The sequence below is a fragment of the Amia ocellicauda genome, chromosome 4 (genome assembly GCF_036373705.1).
Source record: "Amia ocellicauda isolate fAmiCal2 chromosome 4, fAmiCal2.hap1, whole genome shotgun sequence".
Lineage (NCBI taxonomy): Eukaryota > Metazoa > Chordata > Actinopteri > Amiiformes > Amiidae > Amia > Amia ocellicauda.
Genome location: NC_089853.1, coordinates 11,434,577 through 11,461,815, shown reverse-complemented (window position 1 = coordinate 11,461,815; position 27,239 = coordinate 11,434,577). Strand labels below are relative to the sequence as shown.

The 27,239-nt window shown below is 42.0% G+C and overlaps 1 pseudogene; it reads left to right on the top strand.

Annotated features, from left to right (window-relative positions):
• LOC136747474 (uncharacterized) lies at nucleotides 1–27,002 on the top strand (annotated as a pseudogene).
• The last annotated feature ends 237 nt before the right edge of the window (nucleotides 27,003–27,239 follow it).

Below are 27,239 nucleotides of genomic sequence, written 5' to 3'. Positions count from 1 at the left end.
ATGGAATCCCCTCCTGCTCCCATGGGACAGGACAGGGAGTTCTGGGCAGTCATCCAGAGGGCTGTGGAGTCTCTTCAGCTCCCCTGGCCCTCTGATCCTGCCCTGCCACGCACCAGGTTCGAGAGGGGTCAGCGCGCGCAGCGGCCCACATGGGCCCTCCCGCTGCTGCCTGACCTCCTCGATGAGCTGAGGGCCACCTGGGACCATCCGGCAACAGCCCCCGCCCTAGCCAGGAGAGGGGAGGCTTATGCCAGGACCCAGGGTGCGGCAGAAGCGGGCTTGGTGGATTTTCCCAGCGTAAATTCCACCATAGCCGCACTTGTCTCCCTACCTCCGCTGTACGCAGAGCCACGCGACCTGGCCTGCCCCAACAGGCAGTGTCGCGTCACGAGAAGCTGCTCCGGAGGGCGTATGAGGCTGGAGCCCAAGCGGCTCGCCTCCAAAATACGGAAAGCCTGCTGGCTTTGTACTTGGCTCAGCTGGCGGAGCCCTCAGAGCAACATGGCACATCACCCACCCCGCCCCCTATCTCGGAGAATACATAGGGGGAATACATAGCTCCCAGGCCACAGCCCAGGCCACAGGCCGGACCACAGTCCAGGTCACAGCCCCGCCCACCTGCCAATCTCCGCCAGCGCCTCACTGGCAGGCAGGCACCCCCCCAGGCTCGCCGCCCTGGCCCCCGTCGGCCCACGGCAGCTCGTGGTAGGAGGGGACCTGGCCTGACCCCACCTCCTCCACCACCCGAGCCCCACCCCTGAGGCGTTCCAGCAGCCTCTGGCCCACCCTTACACCCCCCAGCAACTCTCCATTTGGCAACTCTGCACCCAAGACTCTTGGGTGCTCCAAATTATATCAGTTGGCTACTCCCTGCAATTTCAGACACGTCCACCCCCCTTCCAGGGCGTGGTGTGGATGTGAGTGAGGGACCCATTGCAGTGTGCAGCGTTTCGCGTCGAAATTGCCACTCTCCTGGAGAAGTGAGCAATCCGCGAAGTGCCCCAGCCGGGGCAGCATGAGGGATTTTATTCCCCATACTTCCTTGTGCCCAAGAAAGAGGGCGGTTTCTGCCCCATCTTGGATCTGAGGCACCTGAACCACCACCTCAAGGAGCTGCGCTTCAAGATGCTCAACCTGCGCACCATGTCCCAGGCCATCAAGCCCGGCGACTGGTTCACCACAGTGGATCTGAAAGATACTTACTTTCACATCCCCATTGCGCAGACACACAGGAAGTTTCTCTGCTTCGCCTTCGAGGGCCAAGCGTTCGAGTTTGCTGTTCTCCCCTTCGGCCTGTCGCTAGCGCCACGCACTTTTTCCAAGTGCATGGATGTCGTGCTAGCCCCCTTGCATTGCCAGTGGGTCCGCGTCCTCAATTATCTAGATGACTGGCTGGTTTGCTCTCACTCGAGGGAGCAGGTTCGGATACACACGGACCTGATTTTAGGCCGCCTCTACGAATTGTGCCTTCGGGTCAATCGAGAGAAGAGCCGCCTGACGCCAACTCAGCAGGCACAGTTCCTCAGACTGTGCATTGATTCCGTTGCCATGCTCGCCATGCTGGCGCCAGAGAGAGTTGCCTCAATACACACCTGTCTCTTCCTCTTCCGACTGAGAGCTCGTGTCAGGGTGTCCCTTTGCCAGAGGGTGCTGGGCCTCCTAGCGGCTGCATCACAGACCCTCCCCTTCGGCCTCCTCCAGTTGAGGCTGTTGCAGTGGTGGTTCAGGTCTCTCTGGATGCACCCTCACCGCGATCGAGCACGCCGAGTCACAGTCACTCCGGCGTGCTGGAAGGTGCTCCGTTGGTGACGGAGCCCCCACAATTTGACCCTCGGTGTGCCCCTGGGGCCAGTTTACCACCGAGCACTCACGATGACAGACGCCTCCAACCAGGGTTGGGAAGCAGTCTGTGACGGACATGGAGTCCGAGGCAGGTGGACGGCGCCCGCACGGGCCTTCCATATCAACATCCTGGAGTTACAAGCAGTACTCTGTCTCATTTCCTGCCAGTCCTGTGGGACAGACGTGTGCTGGTCCGGACGGACAACACAGCGGTGGTTGCCTATAGCAACAGGGAAGGAGGTCTCCGGTCGCGCAGACTGTTCTGTCTAGCACGCCATCTGCTTCTGTGGGCGCAGCCACGGTTCCGCTCCATCAGAGCAGTTCACCTCCCAGGCCTGTCCAACACGGCGGCGGACCTCCTCTCTCAGGGAGGCCCCCCGGTCTCGGAATGGCGCCTCCACCCGCTTGTGGTACAACGACTGTGGAGCCGGTTCGGCAGGGCGGACGTGGATCTCTTTGCCTCGGCAGAGTCCACACACTGCCCACTATGGTTCTCCGTCCAAGACCGCTCAGGAACCCTAGGGATCGACGCTCTAGCCCACACATGGCCGCGCTGTCTCCTTTACGCGTTCCCCCTTCTCCCGGTGGTCCTGGAAAAGGTCAGGAGGGAACGAGTGACAGTTCTGCTGATAGCCCAACAGTTGCCTCGCAGATTCTGGTTCGCATACCTGATCGCCCTCCTCCATGGAGAGCCTTGGCAGCTCCCAGTGAGAGCGGACTTGTTGTCCTAGGTGCAGGGCACGCTTTGGTACCCCAATCCGGGCCTCCTCCAGCTCTGGGCCTGGCCCCTGAGTGGGAGCAATTGATTGCCTGGGGTCTGTCGGACGCAGTAGTTGCCACTATTCAGTCGGCGAGAGCTCCCTCTACGAGGTCGCAGTATTCCTACCGCTGGCGGACGTTTGGCACCTGGTGCCAAGACGGCGGTCAAGACCCAATTAATTGCCCCATCGGGGTTATATTGCAATTTCTACAAGAGCTGTTGGACCAGGGCAAGTCCCCGTCCACACTCAAAGTGTATCTGGCGGCCATCTCCACATCTTATATTCGGATTGATGGCGAGCGTCCTGGGTTTCATTTTCTGGCTGTGCAGTTTCTAAAGGGAGCTCGACGGCTACAGCCTCCTCGAACCCTTTCACTGCCCGCATGGCACCTTGATGTAGTGCTGGACGCACTTTCCCAAGCCCCATTTGAGCCACTGAACTCAGCTGAGCTGAAGCTGGTGTCACTTAAGACACCAGCGTTTTTGCTGGCAATCACCTCTGCAAAACGCGTGAGTGAGTTACACGCCCTGTCCGTACACCCATTGTGTGTCTGTTTTGCGGGAGATGGCTCCAGGGTCACGCTTCGGCCTAACCCTGCGTTCCTCCCGAAAGTGCTGTCTCCATTTCTTGTCAACAGGTGCTATTTGGAATGCCTCGCCGCTTACATTTGCCCAGTTCTACAGGTTGGATGTGACAGGACCGGTCCATTCCATTGGGAACCCGCTGTTGGCTGCAGTCGAGCCCCAGTAGCCTGCGGGCTCTGGCTCCTGCCTTTTTTCTCCCAGTCTGCTCCTGTAAGTGCATCCTGAGGGAGCTAGTGAACTGTGTCTTTCCCTTCCACCGGACTATGCCTTCCAGTCGAGCACCCACGCGAGCTGCTCCTGGATGTACAGACAGCCCTGTAGATGTGTTCCCGGTGTTTCTCATGCGGCCTACAGGCATGTTGCCTTACGAGGCCGCCCTGTATATAGTTCTTTCATTATAATTGTGTTACGGTGGTGCATGCGTTTGGCCTGTACCCCGCTCTGTGTATTGGTCAGCAGGTCTGTGGCCCACTCTGGCTGTATTTCGCCATAGACCAGGGTACTGCTGCTGTTGTCCTCCAGCGGAGGGCACTTGAGTTCTCCAGTGCCCCGCTGTGTACATAGTTAATTTATTCACACGTTAGAGCTGTAATTGCCCTGCGTTAGCTGCGCTATTCGACAGGTGTCAACTGCTCCTGTGTTCCACGTGTGGCGCATGAGCCAGCTCCTGCACCCTGTGATGTATATATGTGTATATATGTATTATGTGTTAAACAGCAGGACTGTGGCTCCATTCTGAAATTGTAGAATGGAGTTCACTGCCGCTGTTCCCAGCTGATGGCGCTTGAGTTTCGCTGCCTCGCTGTGTATATAATTCCTTTGTTAACACAGTAGAGCTAATGTTGCCCTGCGTTAGCCGGTCTAACCAGCAGACGTCAACTGCTCCTGTGTTCCATGGGCGGCGCATGAGTTCGTTTCTGCGCCCCGTGGGGTATATAGTTTGTTTGTACGAAATCTAAATTGTCAGCACAATGGAGCTCTTCCACTCTGTACTGTTTAGTTGAGTTGGATGCTCTTGTGCTGTACGCTGACAGCATGAAGGTCTTGCTGTCACGCGATATGTATGTATTATATATTGTTCAGCTCGGCTACTCTGTTGACTAGCCAGCTATGTATTATATTGTATTTTTTTTTCTCATTGGGTCTGTGGCCGCGCTCCTATTGGATCAGGGGTCCACTGCCATGATATTGCGCAGAGGCTGCACAAGTGCTTGATTGCCTGCTCCAGACATTGTGCAAGAAGATTGCGGCCTTGCTCCTAGCTGCACTAGTAGAGCAGCCGGCCTTGCTCTTGTAAGCGGAGGGCGTAAGTGTTAACCTCTATAGCCCCGTTTTGTATATGCTGTTTGCAGACACTTCCCGGTAGAGCGTGACTATGGTCCTCGCTCCTGGACGGCTCAGGTGTGGCCCTACGGCGCCCCTGAGGTTACTGTCTGGAGTTATGTTGCCGAGGTCCCCTAGCGGTGCACCTCGGGGCAGGCTCCCTTATCAACTCGCTGCCTCCTCCCTAGCGACGGTTTTGTTATACAGTAAACCCTCCCCCTTGGGCAGTGCTTCCGACTTGAAAGATAACGATAGGTTGCGTATACAACCCTGGTTATCTGAAAAAGGAAGCACTGCCCAAGGGTTGCAAGGTTGTGCAGGAGTCCTGGCTCCTGGCAAATGAGGATGAACCTGCGCTGATGTCACGTTTTATAGAACAGGAAGTGGGAAGGGACCTGTGACGAGCGCAGGGGCCAATGCCAGCTTTGATAGAGTGACGTTTCGATCGGGTTCCCACGGAAGTGCGAGGAAACCCCTCTCCCTTGGGCAGTGCTTCCTTTTTCAGATAACCGGGGTTGCATACACAACCTATCGTTATTCATTGTTTGACAGGATGATCCAGTTGTTAATGGAATTCATGTTATTCAAAATCTTAAAAGAATCCATCCATTACACCTGCAACTTCATTATTGGTTTTACTGTAGGTAGTCCACTTAGAATCCACTCTGGGGGGGGTCTGTGAAGGAGGGAAGGATGTCTGAATGTTGTCAGACCAGAGAAGAGAATGCTGTTACCCTGCTTAGAAGAGGAATAGTTACAGTACTAATCTGGTTCCATATTTCAAATTTACGTTTTAATATAATAAGGCATTTGATAGCCTTCTACCTCTGGGAGGTTTTTGTTGACTTCTGAGCAGTGGGGTCTGGGAGACAAGGTCTGACAAGATCTGAAGCCTCTTGATGTCCCTCTGGCCAGAGCTTGCTATTAATCAGACCCATGTCAATTAATTGTTAATTTGAAGTGAAATGTATTTCAATGGCCAGATAATTCAAAAGCTCAAATAAACATTAAAATGCATAAGCTGTTTGGGTTGAATGAGAATTGTTTCCATCATTCTCTCCATTAAAATATGTCCAATGTATGGTTCTACAACCAAATATAGCTCCAGTTCACAGATCTTTTGATCTGCAGTTTCAGGTAGCCCAATTCATTGTTTAATTTAATTATTGTACTAAATGTGACATTACTATTTTCCAGGCCATTTGCGTCCTTCATGTCCAGATGGATACTGTGGGGAAAGCTACTGTAATTGGAACTATAAGTAATAATGTAAGCTTCCTCAGAAACCATTAGAATCAAAATCATAAAGGACACAAAACATACATAATTATGCAGCTTTAATTAGCATGTTAAATACATTTTTATATAGATTTATATGTGAACGGGGTCATAGATTTAGGCCGGCCCTGGGCTGGGCTAGTCCCGCTTTTGACCCAGCCTAATGCCAGCCTAAATGTAAATGTGAACGCGCCGGGCCCTGGGCCGGGTGGAAAGCGTCAGCGTGTGACGCAACTCAAGCCCCGCCCCCAGAGACCCGCGCCTGAGAGACGCGGAATAAACACAGAGTAAACACAGAGTAAACACGGGCACCAAGACAGCTGCACCGCTGCAGGACACACAGTATTGTCTCTGTATTGTTTGAATGTGATATCAATCTATAGCCTTAAATGTGCTGTTACATTTTGCTAGCTCACATCTTTATATTCCCTCACCTAAAGGATTATTAGGAACACCATACTAATACTGTGTTTGACCCCCTTTCGCCTTCAGAACTGCCTTAATTCTACGTGGCATTGATTCAACAAGGTGCTGAAAGCATTCTTTAGAAATGTTGGCCCATATTGATAGGATAGCATCTTGCAGTTGATGGAGATTTGTGGGATGCACATCCAGGGCACGAAGCTCCCGTTCCACCACATCCCAAAGATGCTCTATTGGGTTGAGATCTGGTGACTGTGGGGGTCAGTTTAGTACAGTGAACTCATTGTCATGTTCAAGAAACCAATTTGAAATGATTCGACCTTTGTGACATGGTGCATTATCCTGCTGGAAGTAGCCATCAGAGGATGGGTACATGGTGGTCATAAAGGGATGGACATGGTCAGAAACAATGCTCAGGTAGGCCGTGGCATTTAAATGATGCCCAATTGGCACTAAGGGGCCTAAAGTGTACCAAGAAAACATCCCCCACACCATTACACCACCACCACCAGCCTGCACAGTGGTAACAAGGCATGATGGATCCATTATCTCATTCTGTTTACGCCAAATTCTGACTCTACCATCTGAATGTCTCTAGAAATGGTTGTGCGTGAAAATCCCAGTAACTGAGCAGATTGTGAAATACTCAGACCGGCCCGTCTGGCACCAACAACCATGCCACGCTCAAAATTGCTTAAATCACCTTTCCTTCCCATTCAGACATTCAGTTTGGAGTTCAGGAGATTGTCCTGACCAGGACCACATCCCTAAATGCATTGAAGAAACTGCCATGTGATTGGTTGGTTAGATAATTGCATTAATGAGAAATTGAACAGGTGTTCCTAATAATCCTTTAGGTGAGTGTATATTAAGGCTATGTAATGAGTTATAATGTAAACAGTTCAAACTACTCGGTCGATTAAAATAAAAGCGTGTAGCTGGTAAACTTGCTATTGTTTTTTCTTGTACGAAGTATGATTGAAGTCTGAAATGTAACAGTATGCATTTTACACGTGGAAATTGCATTGTGAAATTGTGAACGGGACCAGATAACTTTATTAATTATCTGCATTTTGCATTAAAACGATATAAATTTTACCGAAGCAGGTTTCCATTCAAATCAGTGCATTGCATTTTAATACGAGACCAGTTATTTACTATGCAATCCGAAATGCAGTTATATTGAGCTGAGCAGTACAATCACAAATGCCAGCATTAGAGGTAAAAACTGCAGAAATGAAAGCACTGTTTACAATGTGGTTGGAAGATAAAGGTAAAAAACAAACCGCTGGAAGTGTCCAGCGCTGCTGTCTATGAGGATATCACTATAGACGCATCACAGAGGCTGCTTTCGATGCATACGATTTATTGTGATTTAATGCACGTGTCCTAATAAAGGTGCTTCGCTTTCGGGTGAATTGTATAACAGCACTTTTAAACTTGCAGAACCGAAGATAGACATTTGAAAAGGGAAATATATGAATTAGATCCCCATTGAACCAGCACATTTTTAATTATTTTAGAAAGCTTCGGCTGCAAAGGGTAAGATTACTTTCAAATAACATATATAACTGAACAATAGCCAATCAATATTAATAAGTTGTGATTATAAATACAGCGCATACACCTGTAAGCAGACCTAATGTCCTGCGTCACTGGTTTGTTTGAGCAGATTTGTTTATTCCCGGCATGCATTTCGTTTAGGCCGCCTTTTCGCCCGCATATGTGAACGCACTTAGGCCTCCTAAAACCGCAAGTGTGAACGTGTGAAAAAGTGTGAAAAAACCGGACTAAATTTGAGGCGGCCCAGGGCCGGCCTAATAAGTGTGAACGGGGTCTATGTTTTACACCCTGACTGTAGGGTGGTATTAAATAAAGACACTGGGAGTTGATATTCCAAGCAAATGGCTTTTATTCCTGAAAAAAATGGTCAAATGCACTAAGTTTTCTCTCCATTTTTGTGAATACAATCAGGAATACAATTTGTACCACATTCCAAAATAAACCACTGTAGAACTTTGTTTATTAAATCAGCTTTCACAGATTTCCCCTTCTTTATTACCATATGTTGCCTTTTACTTCCTTTCTGCAAGTTCTAGCCATCCACACACAGTCACTAGCGATCTCCGTCTGCCTAAACTCCTCACTCCCAAGTACGGCAGGTGGCTCCCATCGTACGGCAGAATGGCTTCCATCACGTTACATCTGCCTGACTGCCAAGCACGCTTGCCGTACTGTGAGAGAGTGGCCACTAAATTTTGTGCGATCATAATTGCCTCATTTGTTTCACAACAATGCTGTTTCTTTCTCTGTACTTTATTCCAAAAGAAAGATTAATCCCAGTAACTTTTATAAACTCACAATATCTCTTAACTACCATATAAACCCTATTTTGAACATAACTTTCCCCCACCGTAACACGCGCTAGGTAACTCCGGTCCCATTCCCTTTGCTAACTTCTGTTATATATTGCATACCACCGATTACTTAGCTAATTAACCATAACATTATTTACATGTTAAACTTGTGAGGGAATTCATATTATTTTAGTGATCCGGGACTTGGAGGGTCCTGTTACTTCCTGTTATGCTTAGGCAACTTGTTTTGTTACTTCCGGGGGTCAGGGGTTGGCCCCGCGCAGGAACACGGGGCCTGCCGTGATTGGGGGAGCCAGTCACGGGGTGCAAGGTAATAAATAGTGGTGCTCGGTGCCTGCGTGGCAGTTGAGTTGTAGTTGGAGTAGTAGTAGAGCTAGAGTTGCTGTTCAGAGATATAGTCAGCCAGCGAAATCACTCCAGCCTGAAAAGCCTGTAAAATAAAGTTCTTGGTTGGTTTGTAACCTGCACCTCCTCCGTTATTGCTGCACAGCGTGGTGGAACCGCAACGAGAGCCTGAGAAAAGCGGTGCTCATTACATTATTATTATTACCTGAAAAATAACAGTAGAGCAGAATGAGTGAGTGAGTACAGATTGCAGTCAGTCAGTCAACAACTGGTCAAATGCACTGGTAAGTTTTCGCTCAATACCACTGCTGATGAGACGCGTTGTGCAATTCGCCCCCCCCCCCCTAGTGACTGGAGGCCAACTGTAGTCTCATTACATATGGAATGCTGGGAAATATGATTTGGAAGGATATATTCAAATGTGTTTTTTGTGATTGTTGCTGATCTGTATACTGTATACTTATTTCCCTCATTAACATGCAAATCAATGTATAACTTTTTTGAAATGCGTTTTTCTGGATTTTTTTGTTGTTATTCTGTCTCTCACTGTTAAAATACACTTACCATTAAAATTATAGACTGATCATTTCTTTGTCAGTGGGCAAACGTACAAAATCAACAGGGGATCAAATACATTTTTCCCTCACTGTATGGGAAGAGGACATATGTAGCACAAAATACATTGTAAGAGAATTTTGAATGCTTGGTTTTTCAGTCAATCTAAATAAACTGAAAACTCATAGGTCAATTGGTTTCTCTTTTAAGATTATTTTTAGAGGGAAGATGCGGTCAAGTCACAGATGTGCAATAATCATTTATTTTGACAAAAATAGGAAACTAATATCATTCAATTATATTACTGAAAATAAGTAATATTAAGTTTCTGATGGATTACTGAAAGAAACAGATAATACCCATTTTCTTCTTTCTCCTCACAGGACACCTTAGTTCAGTCTGGTCATGTAGGCAGCGGTGTGTCTCTCTCTCTCTCCCTCCAGCCCTCTCTTGTTGTGTCTCATTGCAGGATGAAGAAGTTAAGAGAACTAAAATTCTCTTTGTTTTCCTTTAATAAGGTTTCCTTCCAACCAATAACATTTTGCCACCACCATGACTTGGGTGCCTTATGCTAAAATAATTTAGAAGTGGGGGTCATTTCGAATTTGGCTAGGAGCCAATAAGAGGACAGGTCCCTTTTGGTCTTCTGGACATACAGATAAGGTTACCAGGGGCTACCGGAGGCTACCAGATAAAAGGGAGGAGGTCTGTTTCCTCTACCAAACCAGATGGTATAGAATTCTCATAGAAACATATGTTTGTGTTCAACAAGCTTTTTCTTCCTTAAACCTGGTTTTAAACACCTCCAAAACCAAGGTTATGTGGTTTGGAAGGAAAAATGTCCACCCCCCTGGCATTATTGTTACCTCAGAGGGCCTAGAGCTTGAGGTAATTACCGCATACAAATATCTGTGAGTATGGCTTGATAATACACTGTCCTTTTCACTTCATATATCTAAGCTGCAGGCAAAGGTAAAGTCTAGACTTGGTTTCCTTTATTGGAATCACTCCTCTTTCACTCCAGCTGCCAAACTTACACTGGTCCAAATGATAATCCTCCCCATGCTGGATTACAGAGACTTAGTATATAGGTCGGCAGGTAAGGGTGCTCTTGAGCGGTTTGATGTTCTTTACAACCCAGCCATTAGATTTGCTTCCAATTCTCCTTACAGAACATATCACTACATGTTGTACTCCTCTGTCAATTGACTTTCCTTATATACACGTCGCAAGATCCATTGGTTAATGTTTATTTATAAAACTCTATTAGGCTTCACTCTTTTAGTAATCTAATTCAACCTTCATCCTGTACATACCAAACTCAGTCTGCCAGACACATTCTGCTAAAGGTTCCCAAAGTGCATACGTCCCTGGGCCGCTCCTCTTTCCAGTTTGCTGTAGCCAGTGACTGGAACACTCTGCAGAAAGGTCTTAAGATTAAGAATTTTATATCTATTCCCTCATTCAAGGGCTTAATTAGGGTCACTCTTGCTGACATGTGCAGTTACATGTAGCGTGATACCAGTGTCAACCATACTTTGTTGTGTTTTTCTAGTTGATACTGTGTTGTGTTGCTGCCTTGTTATTGTTATTTCTGTTCTATGTTTCTGCTGTATTGTGTTGTTGCCTTGTTTTGCTGCCAAGACTCAGTGGTATGACTATGGGTGGCAGAAGTGATCTGAATGTCTGTCAGGTCATGGTGGCATATTTTTTAGGAGTCTTGTGTCATGCCCCTGTGTTGGCCAGTTTTAATTGATAAATGTCCACACCTTACGTTGACCAAAGATTAGTTTGCACCTGTTACCTACAGAGAGCCTGGTTTTCCAAAGTTGATAAATTATCTTCTCACGAATAAGTCCTGCATTTTTAATTCAATTTATTATATTTTGAAGTTTTAAGCTGTTAGTATGTAACAGTAATTAAAATAAAGATACATACTGCCCTTACATAATAGTAAATAATTTACCAACTCTGGAATATGAGGGCCTTAATCTATAGCACTAGTAAGGCTTCTTCAGCATGGAGTAAATCCACGGTATCTGCCGGACGTGATATCCCAAGGGCAAATGCACTGTATCCCTATGGAACAGCCACAACATAGCTACCTCTTAAGGCTTGTATTAATAGGAAGCTGCGCAACCTGCCTTTCTGTGTGTGATTTAACAGTCATTGCTAATAGTTTGTGAAAAAATTACTTGTTATCCAATGTGAATTCTTTGAACCACAGACTGCCCCTGGCAATATTCCATCACCGCTTAGAACTAACTGGTACTTGTCAGCTACTTTCAGATGGGTGCTAAGAATTTAATTATCCCTAACACTCATTACTCAGGAGGAGGTTAACAAAGTGAATGTTTCTACTTCCACAATCTGTACAAATTATCTTTCTTGTGGGCCTGCATATAATTGTGTCTTCATTTTCAGTTGACCTAATACAACCTTTAGACACATGTAAAAAAAAGGGTGAGAAAGGCAGTTATGTGTGATCCTGTGTACAATATTTTAGCATAAAACCTGAAACTTCCAAGTTGTCAAATTAAAATGGTTATTTAATATGGGTCTTGAAAGAAATGCAAGACCCCCTACTGTGGACACCAGGGAGTCAAACAATACACAAACAGAACTGTGTTTAGCATTCCACCCAAGATTCCACTGCAGTTTGTTTCCAGGCACCACTGCATTATTCATTAAATGATCACCAGTCTTTAAATGCTGAACGTATTGGAGAATCAGAGATAGTGGGGAAAAAAAGGGTCCATTTTATAACTCAGCATGGTGGTATTAAGGTTATCAGGCAACTCAGAAAGGAAAGCAGAGCTTGTTGGTAGCAAACAAGAAAAGAAAAGTACAGGGAAAAAATTGCTTTCACAGCAAAATGGACTATATATATATATTACTTTAGAAAGTGGAACTTGCATTTTTTGCATCCGTGTCTTCTTTCTGTAGGCCTCTTCAAACCATTATAATAAACTGCCAGCCATTAATTCAAATCTGCAGTGGGCGTTTAAGTAGAATAGCCATGCTGTTGTTTTTAAGTAATGATACTAGGTTAGTATAAGTTACGTTCTTAAAGAAATGGAGATTTTAAATAGCTCCACAGTCAGAATGGAAATTTCTTTCTACCACATTTCCTAACTCCTCTCTACTAAGAGTTTATCTAGGGAGATACAGACTTTAATTTTGTTTGTGCTTCAGATTGCAAATGACTGTTTTTAAATTAAATCAAAATAATAGTTGAAAATCAGTCATACCTGAGAGAAAGTGAACTGATAGGCAGTGGGATTTCCAGAACTCGAGTTGATAACTTCTGAACAATGCCCTTAAAATTTCCCACCAACCCAACCAGAGTGACAGGAGACAGACAGCTGCTTCTGTATAGGGTGGCACTTACGTGAGGAGATTCTCTGAGAAGTTGGGCATCAGGCTGTCTCCTAAATTTCCGTTTTGGAAAGTTAATTTATAATATCCTATTTTCCCAGGCGTGCACACTGACACCTGCTTTCAGTCGGCAAAGTCAGCCAGCACTCCACACTGTGTAATTAACAAAAGGAGACATGTTGAGCATGGAGATTGCTCCGTCTAGCAGCTCACGAACTGTACCAGAGATAAAGATTCCAATTTCCCTTACACTAACATCATAAAGAACACAGCAGCGAGACTGATTGGCATCTAATATTTCTAATGCAGTAGCAGTTATGAGAAAATGTTAAGATTTAACCTTTGGCATCCCAGGTACAATTACATGTTTGAAACCTGTGGATTTTCATTATTTTGCGTTATCAGAGTTCATTTTTATTCAAGGTATCGAGGCACAGTAATACATTCTTGCTAAGAAGAAATTCAGTCGAGTGCCCTGAGTGACCCAAAGTCTGTAAATTAAATACTCTGCACACTTGGCTGGGAGATCTGATAGGTAGAAAGCTTAGTACAAAACTTATTCCAGACATCTGAAGGAAGAAATGTTTCTCACAAAGTTTCTCTAAGTGTCCCTGAATCGTTAATTGTGCACATGAAAGAAAATGTTTGCATTTGAATGCACTTCTCTTACATAGCTTTTACTTCGCCATATTACGGTGCTGTGTTTGGGAGTGCTGGTAATGGTTATGTGATACACAGTTGTCCTACTCCTTGGTCAGAAGCAAGGTAAAATGGATTGATGGATGATCAGATACTGATAATACATTCTGACAGCATATTTTTGTAACTTATGTTACATTATTATAATAATTATTATTCATGTGGCTGTTGCTGCTGTAATGTAGCTTGCCTTTTCTCCAACTACTTGTGTTCTGAAGCAGTATTTTTAGCAGTAAGTTAATAAACCAACAGTTCATAAGGGAACCACAGATGTATTATTATAATTGTTATTTTATTATGGTATTCCATGAGATCTGTCTGTCCTCCTAAATCAAATAATATCTAATTTTCTGTTTTCTGTAAGTAGACCATTATTTAGCAGGAGCCATGCCCTTACATTTATATCTGCTCTCATTATATATATAGATGATGTCTTTTAGGATAATTCAATTTTCATAATGTGTAGGCTGCTTAAATAACCTGTATATTTGCTTGTTAGGTATTTCAGCGTACAGGCTCTCTAGATTCTCTGGGAAGACCTGTGTCTCTGCAGCACTGCGTTCTCAAATTACATTTTCTATAACCAGGAACATAATTATTTTTGAAATTAGGTCACCCTACCTGAATTTTACTAAAGGTAATACATTGAGCCTATAAGCACATCCATTAACTGCAAAATGAATGTGAGAAAGCATTGGTGACTCACAACTAGATAGATTAAAACAAAAAGGTTACAGATACCAAAGTGGGCGTTGGATAATTTGTTGTTATATATCTATTAATGACTTTACCCTCCCTCCTCTGATTTCTTTTTAGACTTTATGACTTAGACATTATACTTAAATGTGGATACAATATTAGGTACAATACAATATTGAATTGGTGGGCCTGGTGGGCATTGCATGTCCTGCAGCCACTATTTGTGAATCACCCGTACAGAATAATATATATGTGTATGTATATATATATATATATATATATATATACATACAGTATATATATGTATACAGTAAGAATGCTTTAAAAAATAGACATGCTAATAGATTATATTTATCATTTAAGTAAATGCAAAGTGAGTGAACAGAAGAAAAATCTAAATCAAATCCATATTTGGTGTGACCACCCTTTGCCTTCAAAACAGAATCAATTCTTCTACAGCATTTTTTCACACCTGCCTAAAACTTTTGCACAGTACTGTATATATATATATATATATATATATATATATATATATATATATATATATATATTATTATTTTTATTTCTTGGCAGATGCCCTTATCCAGGGCGACTTACAACATAAGTGCAAAAATACAGAGAAGTACAAGGCATCAACCATTACAAATTCAACTTAGCTAAAACATAGCAATTCAAAATAATACATTTTACAAATTCCAATTTACAATTTACACAAGTACAGTAATAGACTTCCTACATCCTGGACGGTGAAAGCTAAGTGCTGTTAAGATGTAGGGTTACAGATGAGGGCTACGGGAAAGGGAGCAAGGAGGAAAACAATCAAGAACGCAAGGAGCATAATAAGCTGAAGTGCTATCTAGCAGGGACAGAGGACTAATATTACAAGTGCTGTCGGAAGAGATGTGTCTTGAGTAAGCGCCGGAATGAGGTCAAGGACCCTGCTGTTTTGACTTCGGTGGGCAGGTCGTTCCACCACTTAGGGGTCAGGGATGAGAAGGAGCGGCTCTGGAGGAAGGAGAGTGGAGAGGAGGCAGAGTTAGTCTTCTGGCACTGGAGGAGTGCAGTGGTCTGGAGGGGATGTATGGAGAGACGAGGGACTGAAGTTAGCTTGGTGCAGTGAGGTCAAGACAGCGGTAGGTGAGGGTCAAAGTCTTGAACTGAATACCATACTAATGTGTGATCCTTATATTTTTTGTATATTGTAAATATATGGGATATGTTTGAAATATATTTTTACCCGTAATTCATATATATATTTTATATGTCAAAAATATCTTGTAGAAATTATCTTACCATATTTTTTCCACCAATAAAATGAATATATGGATTACTAAATAGATAGATTGAAATAGCTTTAAAATAGATCCCCCAAATTTTAAATAGACAAAAAAGGGGCCATTTTGGCATATGAAAAATATATGGATCACACATTTCCGTCATATTTGAAGTATTTGTGTTTTTTCCCCCATATGTACACCCTTTTGGCCTGGCGTTTCTGCAGCGACCAGCAGAAGCACACAGCACACTCCAGGAGTTTGCAAAATGATTTACTTTACCAGAGGTGTAATGTGAGAAAGTGAAGCTGAGTGGGAGGAGAGACTTTTCTTCTTCTTCTGTCAAGCTGTCAGTTTGGCTTCACTGATGCAATATCAAAGAGCCAGAAGACTGACATCTCTGTAGCCAGGCAATTCAACGTCTGTGTAAACCATTACTTTTCTGCTGTCAAGACCCACCGTCATACAATAGGTTTGTTTTTACTGCCGATGGATCATGTTTGATGAAAGCTAGTGCCAACAGATTAGCAATGTGTTTCCACAGATGCACCTTGTTTGAAAAACCGTGAGGTTTTTCACTTCCCCACTTGAAATAAAAGCTCTGTAGTTTCTAGCCCTCTGTTTTCCTCAGTCTAATTGTTCGAAAGCACAACAGGACATCACAAGCATAATCATCTGTCTGACAAAGAGGCTGGTAATTTCTTCAGTGGCACAATTGCCTTGCATGTATTCTCCACCTGAGCATGTTGAAAAGGTATTTTAAAAGCAGAATTTAAAAGTCAAATCCATCCATCCACCTGTCTCATAACTCTGGCAATGCACTTACTGTATGCTAGCTGAAGTTAGTTAAACACTGCTACCCCGACATTTTCAAAGCATATTTTGCAATGCATCCTTAGAGGGTGTTAAGAACTGAAAACAGCAATGCAGTTACATTTGATACAGGAATAGCTTCTGCATTCCCCAGCCATACTGAGACATCTCCAAAGAGAAAAGATGTTCAATCCGGCAAGATGCACACAACTGTCCCAGCATCAGAGTTTGACAACACTATTGCAGGTACCTGTCTCAAACTGCTGCATGTTCACTTGCATTGCCCACAGGCAGTGACAAGTAAGTGTTGGTACTGTGCTCGCTGAAGGCTCTAAAACAACAACAATGCAAGTGGTCAACCAACAGAAGGCAAACCCAGTGATTCATTACAAACCCGAGGTGCAAGACATTGACAAAAAAACACTGTCTAATTTGATAGGCTAGAACTGGTGCACAAACTGCTATTTGGATTCAATGCACGGGGGGTGAAAAAAAACAAAAACAAGCAACACATGTTATCTATAACATTTTTTAAATTGAAAATGGAATATAAGTAATCTGAAACAATGTATATAATGGTCATATAGTGTTTATACCCATATTGTACTTTTAATTAAACTACTATTTAATAATAATAATATTAATAATAATAATAATAATAATAATAATAATAATAATAATAACTATTATTATTACTATAAGTAGTAGTAGTATAACCTTGCAAAAAGGAGGGCATTTCTTGGTTCCAAATATTGTTGGGGACCCTGCACTTAATTAGATAAAAGCCTGGAGTGCTGTCTCCCTGGAGACATCTGATTGGCAGTTTGACTAGCAGTCACACACCTGGGGTTACTCTGGCTCAAACTAAATTAATGTCTTCAGTTCAGGTTTCAGCTTTAGTTACCAACATGAAGATGCAATTTTCAGTTTTGCTGGATATTTCTGTCCCAGCCACAGTGCTGTACTTTGTTTTGTTTTGTATTACTGATTACCCAGCAACTAAAAAGAACCAATGTTTATTTATTTTCTGAAAGATAAGGTTGCTCAAACACCAGTCTCCCAAGTCTTTAATCAGCCTCCACGTGGTCTGTAATCTCACGGGGCACCCCTGTAAAATAACAGAATCAGCTCTGAGACCATGCTGCACTTATCTGCAGTCACTGTGGGGGCTCTAAATGATAAACTCTGCAAGTGATTTTGGACATTGTGAATCTATTGCGTTTGATGTTCTGATTATGACCCCATGTGTGTTTTGCAGAGTATCTCATTCTAAGCTAATCTCCTTTGAAACAGTAACACATCCTCTTTTTTTTACATAAGCTTGTTAAACTAAAGTAACAAGTAATGGACTAGGGGCTGCAATTTCATTAGCTGGCTGACATGCTGGGAAACATGCATCGCTGGTTGCTGACAAAAAATATATTGCATAGAGCTATGTTCTTCAAATTCAATCCTCGCCACAGTTCAGTACATTGTATAGGTCTCTTTGATTCATCACCTGCATTAGACCTAGGAAAGGGGTTAAACTGATGTAGTTAAGTGAATAAATAGTTTATTTAACTAATTATACAGTCAGGTGGCATGAAAATTGGAAGCCCCCTGGCTCCCAAGGATCAGATTTTGAAGAACACTGGAATGGAGTAGTATTGTTAGCTCAGCAGTGCTTTGGAGCAGTTGTCGGTATCCTCAATTATGTCAGGGACCACAGTTTTGCCTCTGGAGGTGTCCGAGGAGCTGCCAGACACCCCATACAATACAGTTGACAAGTTATAAACAAACAGTGGTTAAGTCTCTTAAGGATTCTGGGACCAGCTACTGATACAGATTTAGGTTTTGGAGAAAGTTGTCGCTGTAACAGCCCCGAGTGATGTCAGCCTGGCTGCAGTCTCAAGGACACTTCCCTTGCACCAGAGCAAGCTGTCATCTTGAAAGTGATTACATTAGATTATGAACTCGTCAGCATATGAACAAGGAAGGAAGTGGGGGGGGGCAGGTACACTGCTTCAGCTGTTGAAGCAATCTAGAGAGGTTTAACCGCGTATGTTTTGGAATCAAACTATTAGCATTTTAAATATGTGTTCTGTCTTCAATGGCTATTTAAATGGGCCACAACAGCAAACAAATCAGCAAAGAAGGTATGAGTGGGGGGTAACAGTAGAGTACTCTGAGCCTCTGAGCTGAGCTGAGCTTCTATTATGGAAATAATGTTAAATTATTAATTATTATTAAAATAATGTATTTTTTTTTTTTTTGCATAATTAGTCATCTACAATGTCAGTTTCTGATTACATTTTGGGACACTTAAATGATAGTGGTGTCACAGGATGTATATTGTTTTAAAAAAAGTTTAATTATGTTTAACCAGCATGAATATACAACACAGATCGGCTACTGTAGGTCAGTTACAGTGGATCCTGGACCAAAACATTTTTACACTGTATAGATATTGGTGTCTAATCCTTTCATCCAAACTGCACTAGCTGACATCTCTTATACAACAAGAGACACCCCTTCGCATGTGCATTAACTTATACAGCAAAGTGATAACTCTGCTGTTAATTATACCATATATTTATGTGTGGCTAATTAAAATAATTTGATTGGAACTTCATCTACTGTACCTATCAGCTCCCTGGTGAGCAGTTACCTGAGCAGGGTTTTGTACCAATTCTGACTGTCAACAAGCATCAATATATAAAAAATGAAAACAAAAATGTGGTCTTTGCTTTCAGCAATGGAATGGAAGGAATGGAATAGTGTAGTGTTTATTTTTTGCAGGAAATAAAACAAGATAGAATGTCATTTTCGCTCTTGTGTGGCATCAAAGACAACCTTCCCCTGCTTTGAGATGTAAAATAGAACCAGGTGATGTGAATGTGCTGGTGGGGTTCTGACTAAAATAGTCCTGTTCGTGCCTTCCTCATAATGCTGCTTCTATCCCCCTGTTCAAAAGAGACGTGACAACACAGTGTGAGGTAAAAGTTAAAGCAAGGACGAGGGGACGAGCATTTGTTGTATTTTACTGCCAAATCGGTACCATGTGTAATGTAATGAATATAATAAGAACATTATCCTTTCATCATTTTAATTGCAAAACAGCAACACTAATGGATGGGAAATATGATTAAGTCCTTGGAATGGAACTGTGGATTGTGTTAAGTGAAATCAGCACTTATTAAAAGCAGTAATTAAAAACAACGCAAATTGAATTAAACGTGCAACAAAATGAAGAGTAGGGTGCATTTATGTATTAATTGTATTCATTTAATGTCCTTACATGTCTGATGAGCATCTATTCACAATTCACATCATGGTGAAAAGGACTATTTTAAGCACTGGAAAGAGTAATTAGGCTACTCTTGACAAAGCTATTAGGTTATGTTCTCTGTAGTTAAAATATAATCCTCAAGCAATAGATGTCTTTCTGAAAATTGAATTGTATAGCAGAGAAATGCACATTAATTATGATTTGTTTGCTTATTGACACATTTGATACATATTGCATAAAAGTATCCTCAAATACTTTCAAACAAAATGAAAAGCTTACAGGTGTTACATGTTAAAACAAATTATCTGCAATGCCAAGGCACACAAAATTGGTTTATTTTGGTACATTTTGTTTCTCATGGCAGAATTTCTCTATGTTTTTGGTTTTTTTAGAGGGCAGTTTAATTATTAATTATAAATTATGTAAACCATCAGAATCATCTAGTTATAAGATGACCACACCCAATCTTTTCATGAAATTTCCATGAAATCCGATTTCATGAAATCCGAATGCAGACCAGAATTTCCTCAAAATTTCATCTAAATTTCACCATGAAATCGCAAGATTTTTTCATGAAATCGCCATGGACAAGTATCCAATCAGAAAGCAAGAAGGATGTCACATGACAACATCTACAACGTCACTGGGAACCTTGGACAGCAGATAGGAATTTGGACAGGATAGGATGGCTACTGTATCCAGGCCCACATTAAACTACTTTGGGCCCCGGTGCTATGATTTTTTTTTTGCCCCCCTTGTAAGCACCCCGCCCCCACATCACCACCAACACAGCAAGCAATGAGCAACACAAGTGTCACTCAGTCCAAGTCCAGCAACACCGGCGAAGTAGCCTAGGAACTCCCAATAAAAACACTATTCATCAAAATACAATAAAAGTATTTGTTTCTTTCTTAATGTTGGTTTACTTTATTTTAGTTCGTTTCAACTGTTAAATGTTTAAATGTATTTATTTTATTTTGCTGTGTGTTTGTTGTAGTATGTTTATCACTATGTAAAGCGCTCTGTGGCTTGATTTGTTTTCAAAAGCAGCGCATAAACATAAACATGAAAACACGAATACTAAAATAAACTTTACACAATAAACTGTGTATACTGGTGTATAAATCGGTATGCACATATCTTAGCAGACAATTATAACACAAATAACCAGTTATAAAAATAGAATAAAACTTAAATGACATGCAACTTGAAATGTCTCCGTCTATTAAAGCTGAGTATGAATGCAGAATACGCGCTTTTCAACACTGTGGTGAAATAATTACTAATACAAAAAAAAAATTGCATTCATGATCAAACCGGTGACTGATCAAGGCATTGATCCAGAGACCCGGGTTTCCAACGAGATCAACATTGAATTCCAAAGGAAAGTTAGAAACTTCCTGAGCCGATCAGGAAAGGCAAATCTGCTAATAAAATAAATGATAATAATATATTAATATATGATGTGTAGAAAAACATGTTTCAGCAATCAACATGATTATAACTCTACTAAAAGCGCTTTGATGTCATTTATAACTATCATTTTATTGTTTTATGTTTATATTTCAATTTAAATAAACTACTGCATTTGTGCTAGTTTTCATTATTATACTATAGTTTTGGCTCTTGTAGGTAGTTTGAAATGTCGGTGCTTCTAGTGTTAACCATATAATCACCAGTAATTATAATGGACATTTGTATTTGATTAAAAATGCTCGATTCAATCTTTTTAGAAATATACTGTGACGACTTTGGTGTCATTTATGTTGTTGTACCTTACCGTTACATATAGTGTGCCTTCCAGATGTATGCATCCCCCTGATTCAATGTAACCTAAATAGTTTTATCAAAGTGTACAATGTTGTTTTGTGTTTGTTTTCGTTTTGTATACATACATGCACACATGAAACAATGTAAGACTATCCGTGTTACATATCGCAAAAATATTAATGTACAAGTTTTGAACAAATATGCAAATATGTTGGACAAATATATACTGAATACTGAAACTATTGCTTTCATAGTGTACACTTGCATAGACTTCAGTGAAGCCGTCTTCTTTTTGTCACAATGTACAGCATGGCTGTAGCTGCCATAACTAAATATGCCTATACAGAAAGTATTAAACTGTCCATCTTCTTTCTTGCTTTTCTCTTTCAAAACTCCAAACTTCACCACGTCTCGCTCCCAAACGCCGTTAATATAGCGTGTGATTGCGTCATGATTTCATCTAATTTCATCTGATTTCATCTGATTTTCATCTTTTCATGAAATCCCATGAAATTGAACACATTCGGAACACATGGAAATTTCATAGTGTATCGTGGCCTTAAGAGATGGCAAATTCATTGATGCTATGTCCTTTTATTGTCTCCACCAACCATTCAGAAAAAACAACAACAAAAAAACGAATTGAATATTAATAAAATCAGGACAGTAAAGGAATGTATAGTTCACATAGCTTGTGCATTGCAAAATACAACTTACACAAGTGACATTTAATGCACCCATTTAATTTGGATTGAAGAACATATGAAGGAATGTTATGAGACTAACAGAGGTGATAAACCTATTTTTAATTATTTCTCACACTAGGATTTTCGCAAATAAAATGATAACAGCTCCCCAATCAGCAATCATGAGGTTATTGAACATTGGGAAACACAAGCAACTAGTTATGAAACGGTTTTATTACATGCCACTCTAAACTGTAGAGCCCTCTGTGATTTGTGGAAATGGAGACAGAGTGTGTATTGTAGAATATTCATCTACTGGTTTGGGTCGATCAGTATTGTAATAAGTACGTTATATTTATCACATAATATAGTTTGTTCAGATTGGTCCATATTTCTGTGCTTGTGTACTTCTGGAAATATTTTTTTTATTGCACTTAAAGCTGTACTTTACCATGGTCTGATACGTGGTGGACCCTTCCATGTTCTTGTCTTAAACAGGAATACTGTCCTCTGTAATCTGTAATGTCCAATTAGTCCACCTATACTTAAACAAATAAGAGTAAAAAAAGGGACCCAACAGCATTGTTTACCTAATGTCAAATCTGCAAACTTTCAGTGTCATCATAAATGCAAGCAAAACAGCACCATTGGCAATTCACTTGTGAGTGCTGTTCCGAGTTCTCACATTTTGGCTTTAGGGCACATTAAAAAAGAGACAGTCCTGGTCAGGATAATGAATTATCTACTGCAAAATACTGACAGTGATTTACCTTCAGCTTTGGTCTGCAAAGACATCGCCTATGTATTTGACATGTGTGCTACAGTATTGCTCTCAACCAGCCAAAGAAGCACATTAGACAATCTGAATCTGAAGTGGTCTCCATGCCTGGCCTGGGAGTGCTGCATTCCAGTTAGTTTTAAAAGTCAACCTAAAGCTCCTAACCATTTTCTGAACACAAAGAACATGTTAATTATTGATCAATTAAGCATGGCACTTATTCAATTAACACAAATGTGATCCATGAGGATGGAAATGATTTTGGATGTTTTTTTTTTCCATTTTCCATTTTCATTATTTTTGAATTAATCAAAACACCTGGAACTCTGGAAAGTTCTTAAGAACATAAGAACATAAGAAAGTTTACAAACGAGAGGAGGCCATTCGACTCATCGTGCTCGTTTGGTGTCCATTAATATCTAAGTGATCCAAGGAACCTATCCAGTCTATTTTAAAATGTTCCTAAACTTTCAGCTTCTACCACATCGCTGGGGAGTTTGTTCCAGATTGTGACCACTCTCTGTGTAAAGAAGCGTCTCCTGTTTTCTGTTTTGAATGCCTTGTATTCAATTTCCATTTGTGTCCCCGGGTGCGTGTGTCCCTGCTGATCTGGAAAAGCTACTCTGGTTTGATGTGGTCGATGCCTTTCATGATTTTGAAGACTTGGATCAATTCCCCATGTAGTCTTCTCTGTTCCAGGGTGAATAGGTTCAGTTCCCTCAGTCTCTCCAAGTAGGACTTTCCTTTCAGACCTGGAATAAGTCTGGTTGCTCTCCTCTGAACTGCCTCTAGAGCAGCAGTATACTTCTTGAAGTGTGGAGCCCAGAACTGTACACAGTATTCCAGATGAGGTCTAACTAGCGCATTGTACAGTCTGAACATTACTGACCTTGTTTTAAATTCTACACTTTTGACAATATACCCTAACATTCTGTTTGCCTTTTTTATTGCTTCCCCACATTGTTTGGATGGAGAAAGTGAGGAGTCCACATAGACTCCTAGATCTTTCTCATGTGTTACTTCATCTAGATCAGTACCTTCCAAAGTGTAATTATAGTGGATATTTTTGTTACCTGCATGTAATACCTTGTACTTGTCCACATTGAATTTCATTTGCCAAGTGTCGGCCCACAACTGAATATTAGTCCCTCTGAATACCCTGTGCTGCCAAGATTGTATCTGCTGAGGCACCTATTTTAGTATCATCTGCACATTTGACAAGTTTGCTAACTATCCCAGAGTCCAGATCATTAATATAGATTAGAAAAAGCAAAGGCCCTAGTACTGATCCCTGTGGAACTCCACTAACAACCTCACTCCAGTTAGAAGCAACTCCTCTAATCGACACCCTTTGTTTCCTATACATCAACCAATTCATAATCCATCTACTTACATTACCCTGAATGCCTACAGCTTCCAATTTGAGGATAAGATTTTGGATTGTAAGTGTTTATAAATCAGTGATTTAAGGGGAACTAAAAAGCTCTTTGTGAGTGTGAGTCATTTTAGCTAACCTAGGAGTCAGTTCTTTGCCATTACTGGCACGCACTGTTGATATGCAACACAATTTTTAAATGGTTTGTTTTCAGACCATTTTATCCAAGACAAATTGCTCTAAATACCACCTTCTTTTTGTTAACTCTCTGCCTTATGGGCTATATCCCCCTCTTGAACTTGAAAAGAGTCTTAGGGCCTTATTTTGCAGCTTTTGCAACCCCTTAGCACAATCATACATATTTTTTTAAGATTCTGAAGGCCAGCGAAATTGGACATATGTGGCCATACAGAATCCACAGATATGATTTAGCAGCTATGTTTAAGTGTCCACTCTGCAAACCGGGGTCAGTGCTGGACATGGAATGAACTTTAGAGGAGTGTATTTATTAAGATACAACTATATTATTGTATTTACTAAAAATCAACATGTGCTAGTTTGTGTTTCAACAGACATTGGGAAAACCAGGTATAAATGATGCACACATGGTGATATATACAGTGCTTAAACTGAAAACAAGACATACAGAAAAGGCAATCAAAACCCTAGCTCCTTATTGAGCTTAAACTAAACACATATAAGCAAATGAAAAGCACAAACACAACAGCAACCAGTCCAAATCCAAATCCCAAAGAATAGTCAAAGTCCATAAACACAATCTTTACTGCTACACTACACTACACTACATCGCTACACTACTCTACACTCGTCTCTCAGGCTCTCATTTCTGCCTCTCCACAATGGGAATCCAGGCACTGCCCCATTTTATTGAGGGGAGAGCCAGTCACACAGGGAAGATCGGTCATGTCCTTCCCCTGGGTAATTCAGCTCCACTTGGATACAATGCAGTTAGGAGCGGATATGCATCGTGGAGTCACTATACATACATACAGACACACATGCACACGCACACGCACACACACAGACACACAAATATGTGAAAATATATGGTCCAGCTATTCCATCTAATACAATAATATTAGTAGGAAAGCTCTACAAGTATTGAAGATCAAAACCTTCTTACCTTACTAAATGAAACCAGGTTAAAATCAGTCAGTCAGTCATATTTAGAACTTCACATAAACCCTGATTAAATCCTTCTTATTAAATCCCTGCAAAAAGATTTTTTGATGATGCCTGCAGTCCTCACTTAATAGAAAACTAAGGGTGCCTTATTTTCTCTTCTCAACTGACATTTTTCTCTCTTTAAATCAAAATGGCTGGATAATTGATCTGGGATCTACACACACACACACACACACACACACACACACACACACACACACACACACACATATATATATATATATATATTCTATGCAATGTTTATTTTTTAGATGCACAGGTTTTACCATACTATAATACAGACCTTTTAGAATCACCTCTTGAGACTTCACAATTTGTTTTGCACCTGCTGAAATCTAACTGCTCTGTGTCAGTGGCTGGAGACTTCTTCAAATGAGATAAATGGTTTCAGAAAATGCTAGGTTGGATTAAATCATTGTTTCCACTTTGTTTTAATGTGACACCATGCAAAACAGAAGGGATGAGACGATGGGCCTCTCTTTGGCCCAAGGTCACTGCTACTTGCAACAACTGAAGAGACCTGATGTAGGTCACTATCATTATGCTGTCCAAAAGTGCATACAAATTGTGATTATACGGGTCCCCGGAGCTGACAATGTTAAAAGGAAAAAAATGAATGAATGTGTAGGCACAGTTCATGAAGTTGCATGCACATTTATTTGCAGACTGTTTCCTAATTAGTGCACACATGTTTTTTAAAGCTTTAACTTGTGTGCACAGTCTACTAAATCATGCTTGTGTATTCAAAAAGCATGTGCACTGCTTAAAGAGAAAGCATGTGCATGACTTGGTAAACTGTACACACAAATTAATCATATTGTGACAGTCATGGACAGTCGGAACCACCCAGGCTCTTCCATAAGAGGAAGCCCCACAGGGCCTAATGGGAAATGGACCCCTGAACTGTAAATACTTGTTATTTTACTGTTAAAATGTGAGTTCACCCTTTTTGTGTTCTGTCCTAAGTTTATCTGTCCATTTCCCTTTGTGTTGTATTCACTTATATGTTGATCTCCTCTCCCCTGAGTTTGTCCGTTCGTGCCGGAGTAACCCCCTATATTCCTTGATATTGTGGCAGTTCTTTCCACTGCCAGTTCTGCCTGTGCAAAGGCAGAATTTAAGAGTGTGTGCAAAATAAAGAGCACGATTTATCTTTACTGTGTCAGAGCCTTCCTTGCTTACTCACAAAGCTATCCTGTTATAATATGTTTCATTGTTATATCTGTCATCTCTGGGTCTCTGAATGATTACCCTTTTTGAGTGTGATTAAAAAAATATGTAAAGTGAGGTGTACTGCTCCGGCTCCAGCTACGTCAGGAACAACGCCACCCTTCTCCTGGGAGGGCCAGCGACAGGCAACTCCGGGGACCTGAGCAACCCCCCGAGGCCAGCTGGCGAGAAGAGGCAGATTCCAGACAGCATGACCTCTGGGGAGCTGAGCGGCCCAGGGAGCCCCAACTCCTCGTCAGAGAGCGGAGATCCACAGCTGAGAGAACATCTGGAAAGATGGTCGACAGTACTGGAACTGGCCAGGTGGAACGTAGTAGAGACCGTCGTCCGGCCATGAGAGGGCGCAAGGATCCGGTTACTGCGCTATGATGGGTCGGTGAACTGGGAGACCTATCAAGCCCAACTCCAATAAGCAGCGTGGGCAGGCCAGTGGATAGAAGGGAAGATGGCCGGGCAACTAGCCATGGCTCTGGACGGCAAGGCCCGACAAGCACTCCTAGATGTACCAGAGGAAGATCGATGAGATTACCAAGCCTTAGTGGTGGCGTCTCTCTCTCTCTCTGAATGCTGGTGA